This window comes from Coccinella septempunctata, chromosome 3 (assembly GCF_907165205.1).
Source record: "Coccinella septempunctata chromosome 3, icCocSept1.1, whole genome shotgun sequence".
NCBI lineage: Eukaryota > Metazoa > Arthropoda > Insecta > Coleoptera > Coccinellidae > Coccinella > Coccinella septempunctata.
The window spans coordinates 27,707,063-27,727,196 of record NC_058191.1 but is presented as its reverse complement, the minus strand read 5'-3'; the positions used below and the strand labels follow the sequence as shown (position 1 = coordinate 27,727,196).

Here is a 20,134-nt window from a genome sequence, read left to right as displayed (position 1 = left end):
TCCTTTTCCGATAGTCTTCGAATTAATTCCCTAATTTTCAATTCCCAGAATGAACTGAATCGCATTCATGAGGGGTCAACGTTTGGTCTCTTTTATTTTCGACCGTGCCATTATCAATTCCGATGATTCATTTGGTAGGCGAACGGACAGAATTTTCAACGGATGTCTGAATTTTTTGTACACGGTGATTGTTTATTTTTCAGTCAATAGCTATCTCAGGTGTAATATTGGTGTTAAAAAAACGTTTGACTGGGCAATTTGATTTATCATGGCATGAATGGAACACTCTGTATTTCACTTTCCTTGATAGATCGGTAGAGCTCTTTCTTCTGATTTCAAATATATATACTTTATTGTGGTTATCTCTGTTAGTTTTTGAAAAATACAGATTTTTCGTCTACTTCTGAGGCAGCTGTAGAACGCCATACGACAGTAGCCATGGATGACATTGTCATTTCTTTTTCTTCATAATAAAAGAAAAGTCGCCTATGCCCTATATACTCACCTTACTCACGACGCGAAAAACGTTGGTTTTGCTTAATTTTTATGAAACCTGACACAATATCAACTCTTTCTACCTCAGAATATATCATTTTTAATATATCAATTCAGCCAAAGTACCCAATTTTTCAAATTTAACAGATACTTTATAATTTTTGAACATCAAATTACGGCGCATTATACGAGAAAATATGAAGAATACTTTTATTTTACAGAACGTTCAAATATTCATTAGAATGCGTCCAACTTAGTTTCAAGACTTGGGTTCTTTGAAATTTTAGTATTTTTATGGTACGTAATGGTCTTAATGAGAAAACTGGAAGACGTGGTTGATATCTTGTGTTCGAAAAAGATTCATCAATTAAATGAAAAAGTATATTTCGAAATTCATTTCATTCGATAAAACCGTTTGTGGGATAGAACTAAAAATAACATTTTTATATGAAATACAACTCTGTTTAATAGATCCACAGATGTGTAGTGTCGCAGATTTAGCTAGTTATTCTGAAGGTAATTTTGTTTTTTCAGGCGTGGCACAGCTGATTATGAGAACTTAAAATGATTATATCTTTTTGTCAGGGCGATTAGGTAAAAATGGAAATATTATATACAGGCCTACAGGGTGTATTTGAAGGTGAGGCTTTTTTTCAACAGAAGGTAGAACTGGTCAAAATAAAGCGTTTTACCAAAAATCACCTATACAAAACTTTCAAAATAACAAAGTTGAAATAGATCCTTATACGACCCTAGACCGTTTGTTAGCTGAATTATCGCAAAGCAGTGGGAAAAAACTCTCCTGATTCGATCATGTGGTTTCGTTTAAGATATTGGCTCGTTCGATATTTACGTATTTATAAAAATAGAATCTTAGGATAGTCAAACTGTCCTTATTATTTTTTAGTAGCTTACACGATTTTATGAAATGGCTCAATTCGATACCAACTGACAGAAGAGACTTAGGACACAAGTGTAAAAAATAGAATAATACTTCAAAAACTCACCAATAAAATTCGTCTAAATTATTCACGAATTTCTTCATAATGGACATCACAATCTTCTTGTTCGAACATTCAAACAATCGTCGTAAAAATGGGATGAAATGGAGAAACATCATAGCACTTTTTCAACATAACTAACAGAAGTTCTTTCAAGAAACTGCCTCAATTTTTAACATTTTTTTTCACCCTAAATTATAGGAAACAACAATTTCGATTCTCTCAAAAGTGACCTGATGCATCTAATCCGATGAACTTGGTACTGAACCATTAATTGTCCAGCCATATGTTTATGTTTAGTTTCGTTTTTCTGAAGCCGAAAGCCGAAGTCACCTTCCACAGTCCCGTACTTGAAATTCAATGAAATTTTGTCGAAATTCTAGGGGTTGTATCTCAGCCATCTTGGATATTTTATATAGATAATTTTTGGTGAAACGACCTATTTTGATAAGTTCTACCTTCTGTCAAAAAAAAGTCTCACCTTTGAAAACACCCTGTATATATCATCATAGTGGAACAAAAATATTCATTGCATTTTTAGTTTAAGTCTGACCAAAAATAGTTTTAGGAACGGTTCAGCAAAAACCGAGCGTTAGACTTGCCTAATGCTACTGAATACCCATATTTCCAAAGAAACAATAATGATTTAATTTTAAAGAGGATATCTGAGTTCCTTCTGTGCAAACGATTCGTTAATCCGTGAAACCATTACCGAAGACTACGTTCGTTATAATCCAGCAAGAGAGCAACATTTCAACGCAATATTTCCAAATGGAGGCAACGTCTCCGTGAATTCCAGCGCAGATTCGATCAATCGACGTTCACCGGTTTTGTAATAGCCACTTGTTCAAGGGTGAAAGTCATCTGGAGAAAGTTTTAGAAGGACGTTCAAACCGCTGTGAATTCGCTAATCGGGTCAAGTAATTATATCATTTTGCCGCTATAAAAACCGCCTTAACCTCATCCCATAAAATCTCGAAAGAAAGCGAAGATGGAGTTTTTTTAGTCTTCGGGAATTTATGGAGATGATTTGATCGGTAGATTTTTTACGCTGGATAAGGACATCTTCAGGGCTTTACCCTGGAAAAATTGAGAAGTTTCACGATCTCGACGAATGGAACCCCTGATTTTCCGAAAATAAACCCACAGCAGAATAATATCTTCAAAATAACGTCACAAGACTACTATAATGACGCCTTTGAGGTATACAGGATGTATTAGCAACATTTCAATTTGCTCTTGGATTAGAACTTGATATAAATTGGATATCCTGCATCAATCGTGTAGGCTCCAATAGATCAGACCAAGATCCACAGATTTGTAGTGTCACAAATTAACCTAGTTATTCTGAAGGTAATTTTGTTTTTCCAGAGGTGGCAGAGCTCATTATGAAAACTTAAAATGGCTATATCTTTTTATCAGGGCCGAATCGGAAAAAAATGGTAAAGGAAAAAAGTGTTTTTTTTTTTGACCTGAAGAATCTACTGTTAAATTATTTGTGTAGTAAAAAAATCTCCCTGTATATTGAGTATAAATTCTTACGGAACCTGAAGAACAAGACCAAATACCTTAGCAATGTTGTAGTTCTTGAACCAAAAATTTATACTCAATAAAACTATAAATATTTTAGATTTCAAGACTTATTTATGGTGAACCATTTTCTCAATCAAAGGAGAAGCAGGTTCAAACTATCGATTTTTTCACAAACTATCCTGGAACTGAACAGTGTGTAATTTGGCAATAACTATCATCAGAAAAGCTCACTAGAAATTAAAAAGTTTGGAAATATTCAACGATAATTGTCAGAATGCAGGCAGATTCTTAATTAATTGCAAATTGCGACTTATTAATTTTTTAAAGTACGTTGAATTCTTAAATGTTCATGGAATATGAGTTTTTTGCAATATTTTAATGACTGTTTCAATGCTGACAAATATGTACCGAGAAAGATTGTTAATTGTTCCTAGAACACCAAGACGTGGGTAAACATAGAACGTTCTGCGATATCTGTTTGTAATCTAACGCAAAATATATATCGTCATGTAACCGAACGCAATCTCATCTTTTGAAAGTAACCATCCACCTCACCGGCCGCATCAGATAACTGTCGAGGATTTATTCAAAATAAACTGGAAAATGAGCCTGCACGTGAGATGTACATGCGAAGTCTTCTCGTTAATATATTTCTTTATGTGCACCATTGCGAATCACTCGTAACACTTTACGGAAGCTCGTTATCCACATAATACATTTCCGTCCACTAACAGCAATCGAGGTAACTAGATATTGTCGCCCAGTCTCCATGACCACTTATATTGGCGATGAACTGTCGGAATCCTGCTGAAAGTTAAATGAAGTTATGGAACTGATTAGATTTCTGACTCCTATTCTTGCAATATCGATTCGAGTATCCGCTTTCGCTCGCGGCGTAACTGGGACGCGTCGGAAAGAGAGAGAACGAGACAGTTACTTGGACAAAGACTAAAGTGATGGCGACAGTGGAGTTTGTAGGAAGTTATGAGATTTCGTTTGTAAGATGCACCTTTGAGTGGAAAATACGCTGAAATGCTCCACGAACTTGATTTTGAACATGTATAGTTAGGTATATAGGTATGTTTTCTAATGAGGACGCCCTACTTTGAAATTGCTATAAGAATCAAATGAAACGTATTTTTATTGGAAGTAAAAACTTTGCTATTTTGAATTAAATTCAACGTCAACCACACAGAGTGAGTCCTTGATTCGTACAAATGTTTCAACAGTAGATTATCGAGGTCAAAAGAAACACTTTTTTTCTTATACCATTTTTTCCGATACGGCCCTGATAAAAAGATATGGTCATTTCAAGTTTTCATAATGAGCTGTGCCACCCCTGAAAAAACAAAATTACCTTCAGAATAACTAGCGAAATCTGTGACACTACACCTCGAGGATCTTTCAAACAGAGTTGTATTAAGCCAAAGTATCCAATTTTTCAAATTTAACAGGTACTTGATAATTTTTGAACATCAAATTACTCGAAAACTGCGCATTATACGGGAAAATATGAAGAATACTTTTCTTTTACCAAACGTTCAAAGATTCATGAGATAGAGTCCAACTTAGTTTCAAGAGTTGGGTTTTGGAATATTTGGTATTTTTATGGTACGTAATGGTCATAATGAGGAAACTGGAAGACGTGGGTGATATCTTGTGTTCGAAAAAGATTTATCAAATAAATGAAAAAATATATTCAGAAATTCATTTTATTCGATAAAACCGTCTGGTAGATAAAACTAAAAATATTTTTTTTTAATGTTTTTTCAACAGCCTGTATCTTTTGAACCGTGACGATTCGAAAAAAATTGTAAAGGAAAAAACAGTTTCTTCAGAACTCAAGAATCTACTGTTAAAATATTTGTAAGAGTCGAAGACACACCCTGAATACCCGTCGCGTATTCGTTGTGGATATTTAGTAGACCAATAGGGGCAAAAACGAGCTTCATCACTAAAGATTATTTTTCCTAAAAACGCCTTTAAAAATCCTTTAATTACTTTGAAAGCCAATACTATAAAATTTTAACCATAATACATATTTCATGTTTTATTGACTGATTCTGGGTAGTTTTTTGGCACATAAAGATCTGTCGATCGTAATTTAATTGAGGCATCGATAAATTCCGCCTTAAAAAAACAGGTAAATAACTACCTCTCAGCCGTAGCGACCTGCTAGAATATGCATCTATATCTTGATATAATTCCAGATTGAAATCCGCGCAAATGCAGCCCTGTTATTCGGTACGGAATTACAGTGTATTCCCAGGTCGTGCAGCTCCTTGATTATAGGCTCCAGGAAGTTATTCAATTAACGTTCTTCTAGACTTATTAACTAATGTGAAACTTACAACCTATGAGACTTGAATAGACTTGAGAGGAGAGATTTCATTCTCTTAATATGGGTACAGAAACAGCTGCTGAACTGAATTTTCTGACCTTATAGGCCACGCAGAATCCTATCAAAAATGAGTATCAATTATGGATATGAATGGTCATGGAACAATGCCTAATTAATCAAGGCTAGGGAATATTCCGATACATTTCAGCAAAATTTTCAAAGAGTAATTGTCAATGTTTGTAATGGAATAAAAATCGCATGTACATAAAAATACATTTTATTGATGATAAAATATGAGTTACTTAACATGACTAATTATACTTCAACCACTATAAAAAAATTATGGTATTTTTAGAATACTGGTATGTACTTATATAATCTGTTAACTTCGGAATATCAGAATCCAATTATTCACTTATAACTATTTCAGTATAAGTTCTCGGTCTGGAATTATCACAAAAAGCAGAATTTTTTTTTATCTATTTCAGGAAAAAAACAATTTTGAAGACGTTGACAGAAATAATAAAATCTAGTCATAATTGGAGTGAATAAATGTGAAATCATCTGCTAGGAAAGACCACTGTGAAAGCGGTGGGTGGTGAAGAGTATAACTAACACCTTTCTTGACTATCCCCCATCCAATATATTTTTCTCAGTGGAGCACTGGACTCCGAAATATCCGGCCCTAATATCTGGTCGTTTATTCAATTTTTTCCTTTCGATTTCAATGCAAAATTCTCAAAGTTATTCATTCAACGAATACTTATTGATATGTACTTTTATTTATTTTCAAGTCTATTTGATGAAATGCCCTTCTAATAGTAAAAACAATGATAAACATTTTCAGAAGAGAAAATATAGCGATTTATCGATTTTGTAGTACAGAAAGACCCTTATCTGAATCATCAAGAACGTTAAAACCATTTAAGCCATGGGGAGAAACGACTTAACATACATACTCGAAAACATAAAAACACCCCTATGCATTCACTTCACCCTCCACTGCTTGCACAGTTGCTGATAGGGATCATTTTCAGCCGAATAACTCGGTTAAACAACTGTAAACGACTGTTACAATTTCAGTCAACATTAAACGAAGTGAATAGCCTGACAACCGTGGATTAAAATAAAATCATTATATTCTAACGAGTAATCGTGGACAATCATCGATAAAAACAATACGCTGTTGCTAAGTTTCACAATAAAAATGTAAATGTACAATTCATTCCATATCAAACATTTTTCCTCAGGATGGATAAAAAATTTGCGAAATTTTAATCTGCATATTAAACAAACTCTCAATGGTTGTTTTGAATTCTCAGGATTTTAAGGACGCCAATGAAATTTATGAAGCTCCAATAGAACAAAATTTATTTCTAACCTTCAGGCAGTTAAATTAATTTCAATTATTATTATTTCGATCAGGTTTGAATTTGAAAAAAATTCTCGTATTTCTCAATTCTCAAATTCTAAATTTTGTCGTATAAGAACCACTTTCGAATTGTAGATTTACAACGACTATAAAAATTGGTTAAAAGATCCACATATGTGTAGTTTCATAGATTTTGTTGGAGACATATATAATAATGATAGTTATGGGTAACTAGGTAGGTTTTGGACTTTAGAAAAAAAAATGTTAATGTCAATTTTTTAGAATTAAATGTCAAAATAGAATTTCTCGATAGTCTTGTATTTTTGAATATTCCTTTTTTTTGAACCTGGTAATCTAAAGTAAAGCGGGTAGCTTTTCTTTCGGGTTACAACAGATTTGTTATTATGAAGGGAATCTTGTTTCTCCAGTGGTGACATAGCTCATTACGAAAACTAAAAATGGCTATATCTTTTTATCAGGGCCGAATCGGAAATAATGGTATAGGAAAAAAGGTTTTTTTTTGGCCACAGACTCATAGTCCATTCAAGAATGATTGACATCTCTGGTGGCTATGGAAAATCAGATTTGGTAATAATATAATAATAATAAATAAATAAATAAATAATATAATAATAGTCAAGATTTTGTGTTGCGGAATTCAAGTTGGTATTGTGAACAAACAGTGATCTATAGACCCTATTCATATGTGAATCTATGCACTGACCGACGATAATTTGAATTTTGTAGCGCTATGAATAATGTGCTCTGAATTTGACTAGGTATTTCTTCTTTTCCAATACTTTTCTAGGTTATATTTATATTTTCCAGTTCTTTGATTGAAACTACAGAAATTATCGAAGATCTTTTGTGACCAGATATTAAGTCTGGACTTTCAAGACCTACTGGGATGCCAATAAATAGGTTATGTTCGAATTTGGAACTTGTACAAAATTAAATAAAAAACGATAATAAATTATTACATAATGAAGATCAATAACAGATCTAATATAGGTGGTTGCAAGATGAATTTATTGAATTTTTATCGAAAATGGAATAGAAATCAAGAGAAGGATATTCCATATTTATAGCTAACGAAATTATTGTTGTCACTCATTTATTGTACATATTATAAATACTACATAGTTCACCAAATGGAATGGAAAAAATTTGTTTATGCTTGTTTTTCTAATATAATATGGTAGCTTCATTTCAAGTTTCAAGGTTGAAATGGTACATTTAATGCTTGGAAAAATCTCATTGTGAGGTTTAATGGGGTGGCATAGCTCATAACGAAAACTTAAAATAGCTTTATCTTTCTATACAGGCCGAATCTGAAAAAATGGTGAAGAAAGAAAGTGTTTGTTTTGACCTCAAGAATCTACTGTCAAAATAAATTATCTACAAGTCAAAAACTGACCTTGTACTTATAACATACATTGTACATTGAACTGGCTCCTACTTTTGTTTTATATTTTTTTATTAATTTTGCTTTTAATCCATTCCTTACTTCATAATGTCTTTTAATGCTCCCCTCATCATCGGATAAGCTGTAATAGAATCCCCCGGAAGCTAAATGCATTCCCCATCGAAGAGTGCATTATCAAAGCTCGATTTTTCCGATGAAATTCAATCGGATCACCAGCCACCCCATTTTCCGTTGTGGTCGAAGCGCAAATTTCCCTCCGTGTCAGTAAACATATTGAAATTCTATATGGAAATTTCGAATTAATGACGGGAAATAATTCCGGCGCAACGGCACTAACAAATGGCATCCCCTTGGAAGATAAAATCATGTGTGAAATGAAAATGGGTCGGCAGAGTTGTTCAAGAGCGGGAAATATCGTTGTTCTCCCCCAACTCCATTAGGGGAGGGGTTAGGGAGAGAGAAGCGGGAGCAGCGAGCAACGAGGTGCGAGGCCATATTTACCCTCTTGATTTATATTTTTATATTTGTTAATTTGAAACGTGACTGAGGTACAAATGAGAATCCGCTCTTTCTCGTCGCCTTTTTTCCTTTTGCGAATTTTTTTGCCGACAACGGCTGCTACTATTCGGTTAAGTTATCCGAACTGAATAAAGTTATTTCCTTATTTAATCAGAAGCGATTCGGTTAGAAATTTCGGAGTGCTTTGTTTGAAGTCTCATTGAGCAGAGAAAAAATTAATTTTTACATAGTCTGGAAGACGGGGAGGAGTTTTTGTTTGGTTTTCTTTCTTCCGTTCAAACTTACGATCGAGTTATTGTAGTCGAATTTTTACAGCGTGATGAGAAAACTTCGTAATATACACATCGGCAAAATTAGTTTCGGTTGAACCATCAGCAATTTTTTTTAATTGTAGTTCGATTCTTTCGGAATATAACTGTTTAAATGCCATCTTCAGTTACATCGTTTCTTCTTATGTACATGGTTGATCAAAAACAATGAAAAGTCAGTTTTTATTCAGAACCCCCTGTGGAGTGACTCGTTGACTGAGCAGTATGTTTGCGAACACTCAGATGTTGCCACATTTATTCTTTTTACTCATTATGATATCTTAATTTTGAGAGAAATTACAGCACTTGGAATAGTTTCAGTAAGATTTGAAATTAACGAGCTTTGCTATTCAAAACATAAATTTCTCGTTCAATATTTGTTACATACAAAAAAACAATTTTAAAAAAAATGTAAAGAAATTTTCAGTTCTTCTCAATTATATCTTGTGTATCCTTCACGTGCTCTCATGACCATCATCCCATGCTCAGGATAACATTATCGATAATAATCTGTTGAGAGAGATCATCCCAAATCTCGATTAAAGCGGCTGCCAATTACCCACGATTTTCCTCTGCAGGGCCTCCTTAGCCCCTGCTTACATGTTTCAAGCCTTCTATCTATTACTTAACATTTCCCAAACATGCTCGATTGAAATGAGATTTGGAGAACATTCTGGCCCACCCATCAAATTGCTCTCAAAAGTAAGATATTACACTGAATAAAAAGAGGAAATGCAAACAGTAAATTTTTGAGGTCGAAAGAAACACTTTCTTCCTATACCTTTTTTGCGATCCGATCCTGATAAAAAGGTATAGCCATTTTAACTTTTCATAATGAGCTGTGCCACCCCTGGAACAACAAAATTAGCATAACATAACATAATTAAGCTATTAAGCTTAATCGGTGACATTACACATTTGTGGATCTTTTAAGAAGAGTTGTATTCAGCCAAAGTACCCAATTTTTCAAATTTCGCAGATACTTTTTAATTTTTTAACATAAAATTACTAGAAAACGGCGCATTATACGAGAAAATATGAGGAATACTTTCAAGAGTTGGGTTCTTTGAATTTTTGGTATTTTTATGGTACGTAATGGTCATAATGAGAACACTTGAAGACGTGGGTGATATCTTGTGTTCGAAAAAGATTCATAAAATAAATGGAAGACTATATTCCGAAATTCATTTCATTCGACAAAACCGTTTGTGAGTTAGAACTAAAAATAATATTTTTATGGTTTTTCGACAGCCTGTATCTTTCAAACCGAGCCTATTCGGAAAAAAATGGTAAAGCAAAAAAGTGTTTCTTTTGACCTCTACTGTTTTAATATTCATACGAGTCAAAGGCCCTATTTAACAAGAAACGAATTAAAACGACATTTAACCAGCAATCGTCAAGCTTCAATTCAGAAAGAATTGCTGAAATCGGCCAAAGGGTTCAAGAGAAAATGAAAAAAAAATTACAAACTTCGTTGAGATCAAGTATGTTCTCCTAATATTGCCGGTGTGTATCGTATAACCATTCAAGAACTCCAAAAACTATTTCCTGCCATCTTTTACTTCACTCCACATCCAACAAATTTTATTATAAAAATATAATGGTGAATTATAACTGAAACTACAGACCTATAGAGGAAACGACTTTGTTGAAATGAAGTCCGTAAAGATATTTTTTCATTCATGGGATTTTTGGGCCTCTTTGAAATGACCTAATATAACCAACGACTGAGATCAAGTCAGTGTAGTGAAATGCTCCAGATAAAAAACAATTCTCAAGGCTATTATGCACATGCAGTTATGCCTTTCACAAAAGTGAAACACACGCAATAGTGAAATGGATTTTTCTCCATGAAACGTCCCTTTTTGAATAGACATGTACCCCCTACTAGATTTTGTATTCAAATAACCGAAAATCTCTCAAAGAAAAAAGTATTTCACAACGCCCCTGATGATTTGCAATTTTCAGCTTTCACTTCGTTGCATTCGTTTCAGCAAAATATATAGAAATAACCGTCCTCAGCAAATTCAATTCAACAGCCTATATTTCGAAAATAAGACCAACTGAATTTTTTAACTTAATTACGTTAAAAGAGATATCCTGTAAAAGTCTCATATCCTAGTTCACCAAGTTTGAGTGACGTTGTCAGAGAAATATTTTATTACCGCCTATTTTAACCCGACTTAATATAAATCCCAATTAGCCTTCATTTCAGTAGTAAAGTTGCATCTCTCTTATCAAAAATAACAGATCATCCACCAATAAAAACTTCCATGTGTATTTTTCATGCATATCTTGCAAAACCATTAGGGTGGCAATAAAAAGCGGAGTTCTTTTCAGGCAAACTCCTATGATAAAGTTTGTAGGCACACTTCTGCTCCTATTTACCGCCGCCTGTCTGGCACAGTGCCCAGGGACCCGAAAACCAGAACTTATTCGATATTCAAAATCATCTGGGCATTAAATTATTATATAAGGTACTCCGAACAGGTCTTGAACAAATTCGCGGCAGGCTAATCACCATAATTTATTCAGAAAGCGGGAGACCCGGAGCTGCGTGAACTTTACTTTGTCTTTGAAAATCTGGCATTCAGTTTTTGGGAAATTATGACGTTTGAAAAATAAACATTTGGAATTATTCGTCCGTTACTTGGTGAATACTATCCACGCCAATAACAAGTGTTTCATTTGGTAGGTACTGACATACGTTTCGTTCTTCCTTGGAAGACATCATCAGGCAGATAAACAATAAATGAAATTTTGCAAAATTTAAGTTTCGAAAACCAATAGAATGGACATATGATATGGGAGTTTCTTATTATTTTTCGTATAAAATGAGGAGGTGTTTCAAATTCATGTACTACACATTCTGCTTGTTTGTAGAAAATAGCTATTTTTTCAATTTTTTTTAGTCTATAAGGATTATTTCATGTGATAAAAGTTATTCCTTCACGTATTTTTATTGTTACGTCTTCATTTGCTGCATTCCTTTATTTAAGCCTGATATCCAATGCATGTACGCTGACATGCCCAAATGGCTTTTTTATCCAAACTAGAAGGATAATAATTGTTCAACCGGATAACACTGTCAAATGATTGGAAATGATTTTAAATGTTCTCCATAAGATGAAAACGCATTACAATTTTTTTTGCTTGGCTAAAATTAGGATCAAAAAACAAAATCTATACTGGGTCATACTTTTTCAACTTCTCCAAAAATTATACAGGGTGTATTTGAAGGTGCGGCGTGAGGCTTATTTTCAACAGAAGGTAGATCTGGTCAAAATGAAGCTTTTCGCCAAATATGACCTATACAAAACTTTAGAAATGACAAATTTGAAAAAAATTGAAAATTATTACTGAAATAAATCTTAATACGACCCTAGACCGTTTGTTAGCTGAATTATCGTAAAGCAGTGGAAAAAACTTATCTCCTGATTCGACCATGTGGTTTAGTATAGGATATTGACTCGTTCGATATTTACGTGATAATGAAAATGGAAACTTAGGATTGCCGAATTCTTCTCATTAGTTTTCAGTAACTCACAGGATTTCATGAAATAAAAACTGACACAACTTAAGACACAAGTATAAAAAATAGAATAATACTTCAAGATCTCACCTATGAAATTCGTCTAAATTATTCACGAATTTTTTCACAATGGGCATCATAATCTTCTTGTTCGAACATTCCAACAATCCTTGAAAATGGGGTGAAATTAGGAAACATCATAGCACTTTTTCAACATAACTAACATAAGCACTTTCGGAAAACTGCCACGATTTTCTACATTTTTCCCAACCTAAATTACACGATACAACAATTATGATTCTCTCAAAAGTGACCTGATGCATCTAATCCGATGAACTTGGTACTGAACCATTCATTGTCCAGCCATATGTTTATGTTTTGTTTCGTTTTTGCGATGCCGGAGTCACCTTCCACAGTCCCGTACTTCTACCATCTGTCAAAAAAGAGCCTTACCTTTGAAAAGACCCTGGAGAACTATTCAAAATATATTAACAAACATCAGCTTCAGTGTGTTATCTAGAAATTTGAAAAAAGACTCCAAGCATAATAAGCTGTTTTTATCAATCACTTTTTAAGAATAAAACGTTAGATAAGAAATAACGAAGAAATGTCAGTATTGAAATCTTGTATTTTTCATGAAAAGAACATAAGCATTCGACATCAGGAAATCAGAATAGTTGAAAGATTTCCGGAAAACACTGATATAAAAGAATTCAAGTTCAATGAAGCTTTTCCGGATTGTAACAAAAAGGTTATCATCAATTTCCCAAGTTGATTGTTTCAAAAGTGACACTGCGGTTGATATTCATATGATGGGGCCCACCCTATCCTTGACATTAGGTAATGAGAATTCAGGTCCGAGGCTCAATGAAATGAAATTAATGTAACGGTTCACATGAGGAAACGCTCGTTCCAATTTCAATTCTCGCTTATCGCATGCGAAATAAGACTATACGTTACTTCAATATACTGTAATTGGTAGTTTTTAATAGCAACAAATTGTTGGTTTGGTTTCTCATATTCGATTTCAGTTTCGAACCTTCGCCTTCGATGGATATTTCAAAAGATATATGGTGTTCAAATGATAGTTCTTGACTACAAACACTCACTCTAATATCTAATCATTCTTAACATTCATTGTCGATTCTTGCATGAGTATAGTGACTCATGACTGTGATTTCGCGTGAAGAGGAAACATTTTTAATATTCTTGCGCTGGTGCCTAATACAGGGTGTCCCACGGTGAATAACCTATTAGACGTTTATGTAGAGAAATAATCACAATTTGTGCTAAAATCTGCATGTTGTGGTTTTCGACTATGAGTTTCCTGTATATCGGAAACAGCCTACTACTTTTTTATTTCTTATCGAACATCGTTAGATAGCTTATTTATTGGCGATTTTAACAATATTTATTTGGAGTAATACATCCAACAGACGAAAGGTCGATTACAATATACATTAACAATAATCCGCAGGATGTGTCTTTGTATATTTTAACAGTAGATTCTTGAAGTCAAAAGAAACACTTTTTTCCTTCACCATTTTTTCCTAATCAGCTCGGTTTAAAAGATACAGGCAGTTGAATAACCATAAAAAATGTTATTTTTAGTTCTGTCAAACAGTTTTGTCGAATAAAATGAATTTCGGAATATAGTCTTCCATTTATTTGATGAATCTTTTTCGATCACAAGATGTCAACCAGGTCTTCCAGTTTCCCATTATGACCATTACGTATATACCATAAAAATACCAAAAATTCAAAGAACCCAACTCTTGAAACTAAGTTGGACACTATCCTATGAATATTTGAACGTGTTGTAAATTTGAGTATTCTTCTTATTTTCTGGTATAATGCGCCGTTTTCGAGTAATTTGATGTTCAAAAATAAAAAATATCTATGATAAACTCTATTTAAAAGATCCACAGATATGTGGTGTCGTAGGTCATAGATTTAGCTTGTTATTCTGAAAGGAATTTTGTTTCTCCAGAGGTGGCATAGCTCATTATGAAAACCTAAAATGGTTATATCTTTTTATACAGGCTGAATCGGAAAAAATGGTATGGGAAAAAGTGTTTTGACCTCAAGAATCTACTGTTAAAATATTTGACTCACCCTGTATATTCAATAAAATAATGAGTGCGTTGATCTTATAACCTATGCGTGGCTTCATAAACCCATAATAAAAATCCAGCACTAATTCTGCAGTGCACTGGACACTGAGCAAATAAACTGCGCCAAAGACAAAAAAAACATTCACAGTATCCAAATTATTGTACTGCATATTGCAGTAATTGCTGAAAATATTTTAGGCAGAAAGTTCATCGTTCAAAATCCCAAACATGCAAATTGGGATAACTCTCCCTGTATATAGCATAATATTTATTCTTCAATATTTTCGTACTTCGATATCTCACTATTAAAAACAACGCCGTAAATTTCACACAAAGGTTTAATATTTCTAACTTTTTTTCCCAATTGAGCTCGATGTCCTCTATTCACAGTTTTCGTTTGCCAGTTTGATCGTTAAAGGCCCAGTAGAATAGAGACACGGTAAAGTTAATCCGTTATCGCGTTTTTGAAACATTTGTAAACCAGTTTTTCCACGTAGAAATTCAAGGTACTGACCACGGTCTTAGCGTATCAACATGTTACGGTTGACCTTTGTGCTATGTCTTCGAATTCAGCATGACCCTATTAAAAAAAAAAGCGGAATCCATAGTTCGTACCAATTAAAACACTGATTGATAGCGAGGCAGCTCGACATCACGTCAACGAACATTTCGTAAACGACCTTGGCTGCGTTTTTAACTCTTCCATCGGGCAGATTCCGTTAGGAAAGAGATCGCCTCTAGCTTATATTGCCTAACTGTAAAGGTGGATTTTAAACACAGCTAGATTCACTGTATTGTGAACACGCTGATGAAAAACTTCGTGAATGGGAAATAATAACGCAAAAAGGGTTCTTCGGCTGTTATACGTTTTCGAGATTAATACCAGAAAAGGGATAGATAATGGGGGTATCCCATCACGTTTTGAAATTATTGGAATGAGTTTCGTTTCCGTCTTGACGGTACTTTTCAGTATTATGAACTTTTAGGAACAGGCCAACAGTTAGGGTTTTCCTCCCAAATAAATAAAGACGAAAATGAATTATGCCATGCTGTATTCATAACGGTACTTTTTTGGTTATTCGAAAAAGTATCCTGATTGATATGGAAAACAGTAACGTAAAATAGTACGCCATCGTTGGGTCAACTTTATTCAAGGTTATTGGGAGTTTTTCTTCCAGAGCGGGCATCAGCAACTGAAATTACCAGTTATCTGTGCATTGATTTTATCGAATATATAAATACAGCTCAGAAACCTGGCATTAAACAGTTATATAAATAGGAATCCTTTTTCAAATAACCAGAAAAAATGCCAGTGTGAATATAGTATGGTATAATTTATTTTATTAATAAAACTGTTTAATGCCCGATTTCTGAGCCCCATTTATCGGAAGTAAATCTATTCGATAAACTCAATGCACAAATAACTGGTAATTTCAGTTGTTGATGTCCGCTCGGAAAGAAAAACTCCCAATAACCTTGAATAAAGTTGACCTAACGATGGCGTACTATTTGAGGTTCTCGTTTACAGGCATTTAACGTCACTTTAGTAGATACCATACTTGCGATTGGGATTTTTATCAGTGATTGAATGATTTGTGGAAGGATATTGGATGGATTTATATGCACGAGTTATCTGTGACAGTTTTCAGAACATGACCTCAGAAACAAAATTAGGGATAGCATTATAGTTATAGTGGATTTTGAAGATCAGATGGTAGAAAAAAAAATGGTTCTATGCTATGAAGTATGCACTTTCAGCGGTGGGAAAAGCGTCTGCAGGTTCTCAAAGATGTAAGAAACAATCGTCAGGTATACATACTCGAGCGTGTCAGATTAAGATACTGTATATGCCCTACGTGTCTCTGATAATGAATTCATGCTTATCTGACAGTTTGCGCGGTGGGGCTGGCCGTACGGAAGAGTTGAAAATGGTAAAAAAAAATGTTTTCGAGCGTGTCAGATTTTTGGAGGACATGTAAATTGGACCTAAAGGAAGCTACCTTTCAAGGGACTGACAATTTGGACGTGACGCAGGGTCATTGCGGTCCTTTGAAAATGTAAAAAAATCGTTACTTTTACATACTCGAGCGTGTCAGATTTTTAAATAGATGGTTAATCTCGGTGTTGCAAACGTGTTGACCCATTAGTCTGACACTAATCAGGAGGGGTTTTCTCAATCTGACACTTTGAAGATGATAAAAATACATTATATCTCCGTGCCTGTACCTCTAATCGTTTTTGTATTCATCATGAAAGTTGTAGATAATAAAATTCTATACTTTCGTCTGAAGCAAAATTGCCTACTCTTAACCGTTTTCTAGTTAGAGGGCGATAAGTGCGAGGAGCTTAGCCACACATGCGAAAGGCCAAGGTCAATGTAGAATCCCAGTCTAATGTACATTAATCGCCATATATCTCAAAAACGTTCGAACGTAGAAAAAATTGCTTGAGACAAAATTTGTAGAAAATGTTATGCTCTACAACTTATATTATGAATGCGGAAAAGATTTGAAGCCCAGGGAAGGAGATAATTCAAAAAAACTGATTTTCGTGACCTTTATGGCCTACTTTTATTGTTTCGACTTGCTGAAACCGCTAGATTATATTTTCCGTTATTGTTGAATCATTAGCTTCAAAATAAAAGAAAACGCCACCGCGCTCGAGAATGTACACGTGACTTTTTTTTTGCAACTTTGGCGCCCTCCCACACTTTTTCGTCACGCTTAAATTGTCAGATTAAGAAAATATATACTTTTCAACATATAATTAACTACATATATCTTAATCTGACACGTCCGAGTATGTTCAATGATCGTTTTTTTTTTCTGACAGACTGTTCTAGACAATTCCCCCTATATACAGGTCTAATTTTTGGTAAAGGTACTGTACAGGGTCAAGGTATCTCCCTTTATATTAATCTGACTCGCTCGATTAAATCCCGAATTTCCCTCTTCGGCTCCCCAACTATTAGCGAATTGTTAAAAATATATTTTCGAATGATATAATTATTCTGTTAATATTTTTCACTCCAAGAAATATGGAGGAAAGGCACATGTAAACCAATTTGCAAATTGGTTTACCCAAAAAATTTCAATAAGTCTTCCAGTATTCCAGAATCACCAGATCGTTAAATTCGAAGACCTCACGTCTCCTAATGAAAAAGTTATAAAACGAAGCTTTTATATTATCAGTTGTATAACGACCAATCGAAGACAAAAACCGACATTGTATCATTATGAAATCGAACATTCTCCTTTCCTTCGCAGACAATATAAAATCAACTTGATTGTTGGATAAAACGAAAGTAGTCGGTCGCCAAGTGTTACGCGACCTCAATAACTGCGAGTTCCTCAAAATCAGACACGCAAAATATTCGAGCATACCGCAACGGAACGTTCAAAATGCCACGTTCAGCTGCTCTATCATGGAGGAGGTAAAAAGGTACCTGCCTCGTTCTGAAATGAATCGAACATTTAAAAAACGACGTCTCTCAAGGCTGTCGACCGTTCACTGTCAAAATAGAATCACTTGAAATCCAGCAAAAGTGAAACCGAGGCTTTACGACCTTGGTTTTACTATTCTACAATGTTAATAACTTCTCGTATATAAACGTATTGTTTTCGTGAGCTGTGTTTCCCAACAAGTGGTTTAATGGTATTCGTCTTCATAAATGGGAAAGTACGCCTAGACAAGTTCGATTTTATAAACTATCGTATTTTCTTCCTGATGATAGGAATATTCCATGCAACGACATCTTTTCTCATGTATTCTTGCGGCCACTCAAATTTGCCAGCCTCTTCCAATCACTGCTAATTAATTCAAAATTTTAGATGAACAGTTGCAAAGGAAATCGAAATAAACAGATAACGTTTTTTAGTTTTGCAATTTGTGATTTAATGCATGCTATCAATATTACATAAAAAGTGACCTAACTCTGATATCTCATAAATTCCAAAGTAAGTAAATCTCACATAGATATTTAGTAAGGAAATTCAACATTCTGAAATTATAAATAATAATAGTTATAATTATCTTCATAAATATACACAGAAGATGAGAGGTTGCGAAAATGACTTAGGCATATATTCATCGAAAATGATTTCATATACTCATTTCGAAGATTTCGAAATTTAGCGAAATAAAAAAGGCACTAAGTCATCAACTTAAACGAATCTATTCTGAATGCTCTGTTTCATGTGTCGCATCAAGCTTTTCTGAGAAGTTAAACCTGTTTTGCCGGTGCAATGAGGCCGAAATTATAGCATTAATAGCATAATAGCGCACTATACCAATGCTATATATCGAATGACACAAATGTCAGTTGGCAATAACACTGTGTGTGTATTTGATCTTGTATATTATCTTTTTTTTTAATATCTGACAGTTTATTCGATGTGAATAAAACGCACGGAATTCATATTACTTTCAGTAATATTATGATGTTGCAATGGTCAAATTTCAATGTGAATTCTTTTTCTGATCATCTTATTCATCGCAATCTCTCAAAACTGAGTTAAAGAGCGCAGGAGAAGTGAGTGACTTCGAAGTTGGTTGATAAACTGTCAACAATACTTATATGTAGGTGCGCATGAGATTTGCATCATGAACAAACTGAATTGATGAGTGCCTTATGTCGAGTTGCAGGAATGTCAATTAAGATTTAATTCCCCATTAAAATTTAAAAGTCGTTTTTGAAGGGGATGAAGAAATATTAAAATTTTAATGAAGCATTAAATTTTAATGGACTTTCCCGCAACTGGGCATTAATCTTCTATTATTACTCGGATTTAGGATGTGACGTTTTCACGGTTGGAATAGAGAATTGTTGACCCCTTCACGTTTCTTTGTCATAAAATAGTATATTTTAGTGTATAATATTTTGATCCGGTTTCATTTGATAATACATAGTTATTCGTCAAATATGAAAATTGTGATACTTAGCGCAAATGACAAGCATTGCTCATTGTGCAATCGATTTTGGAAAATCAGTGATCAACTAGTGAAAATTATCAAGTGTTTTCAAAGGCGACTTATGGATGGTTGCAATAATTTCTCTTGACATTTGTGAATTTGTTGAAAGATACCCACCTGTAATAGATGACAGATATTAAGGAACAAGTTCTAGAAATAAGAACATCAAGTACAAGAATTCAAACTACAGGTAAAAATTCTGAACCATTTGGTAGAAATTGCTAAAGTAACAAGATAATGAGAAAAATACAAACTTTAATTATTTCTCACTTCCAGTGTCAATTCAGTTTCATGAAGCTTTTCTCTCAATTTTATGTTTAAGGTCGTATTAACACTCATTAGAAGTGTCAGTGTGAAGTTTGAGGTCAAAAAAGTAAACCAGAGTTACGCAATAACTTAAAAGAAAGATGTCCACCAAAATTGTGAAAATCGAAAAATTGGAGTATCGAGCCATCATCAAGTACCTGTATTTGAAAGAGTTGACAGGTAATCAGATTTACGAAGATATGCTTAATACCCTTG

At 34.0% G+C, this 20,134-nt stretch overlaps 1 protein-coding gene across 1 annotated transcript in view; it reads left to right on the top strand.

Annotated features, from left to right (window-relative positions):
* The window catches only part of LOC123309365, a 67,533-nt gene that overhangs the window by 24,347 nt on the left and 23,052 nt on the right, over positions 1-20,134 (top strand). The window lies entirely within an intron of this gene.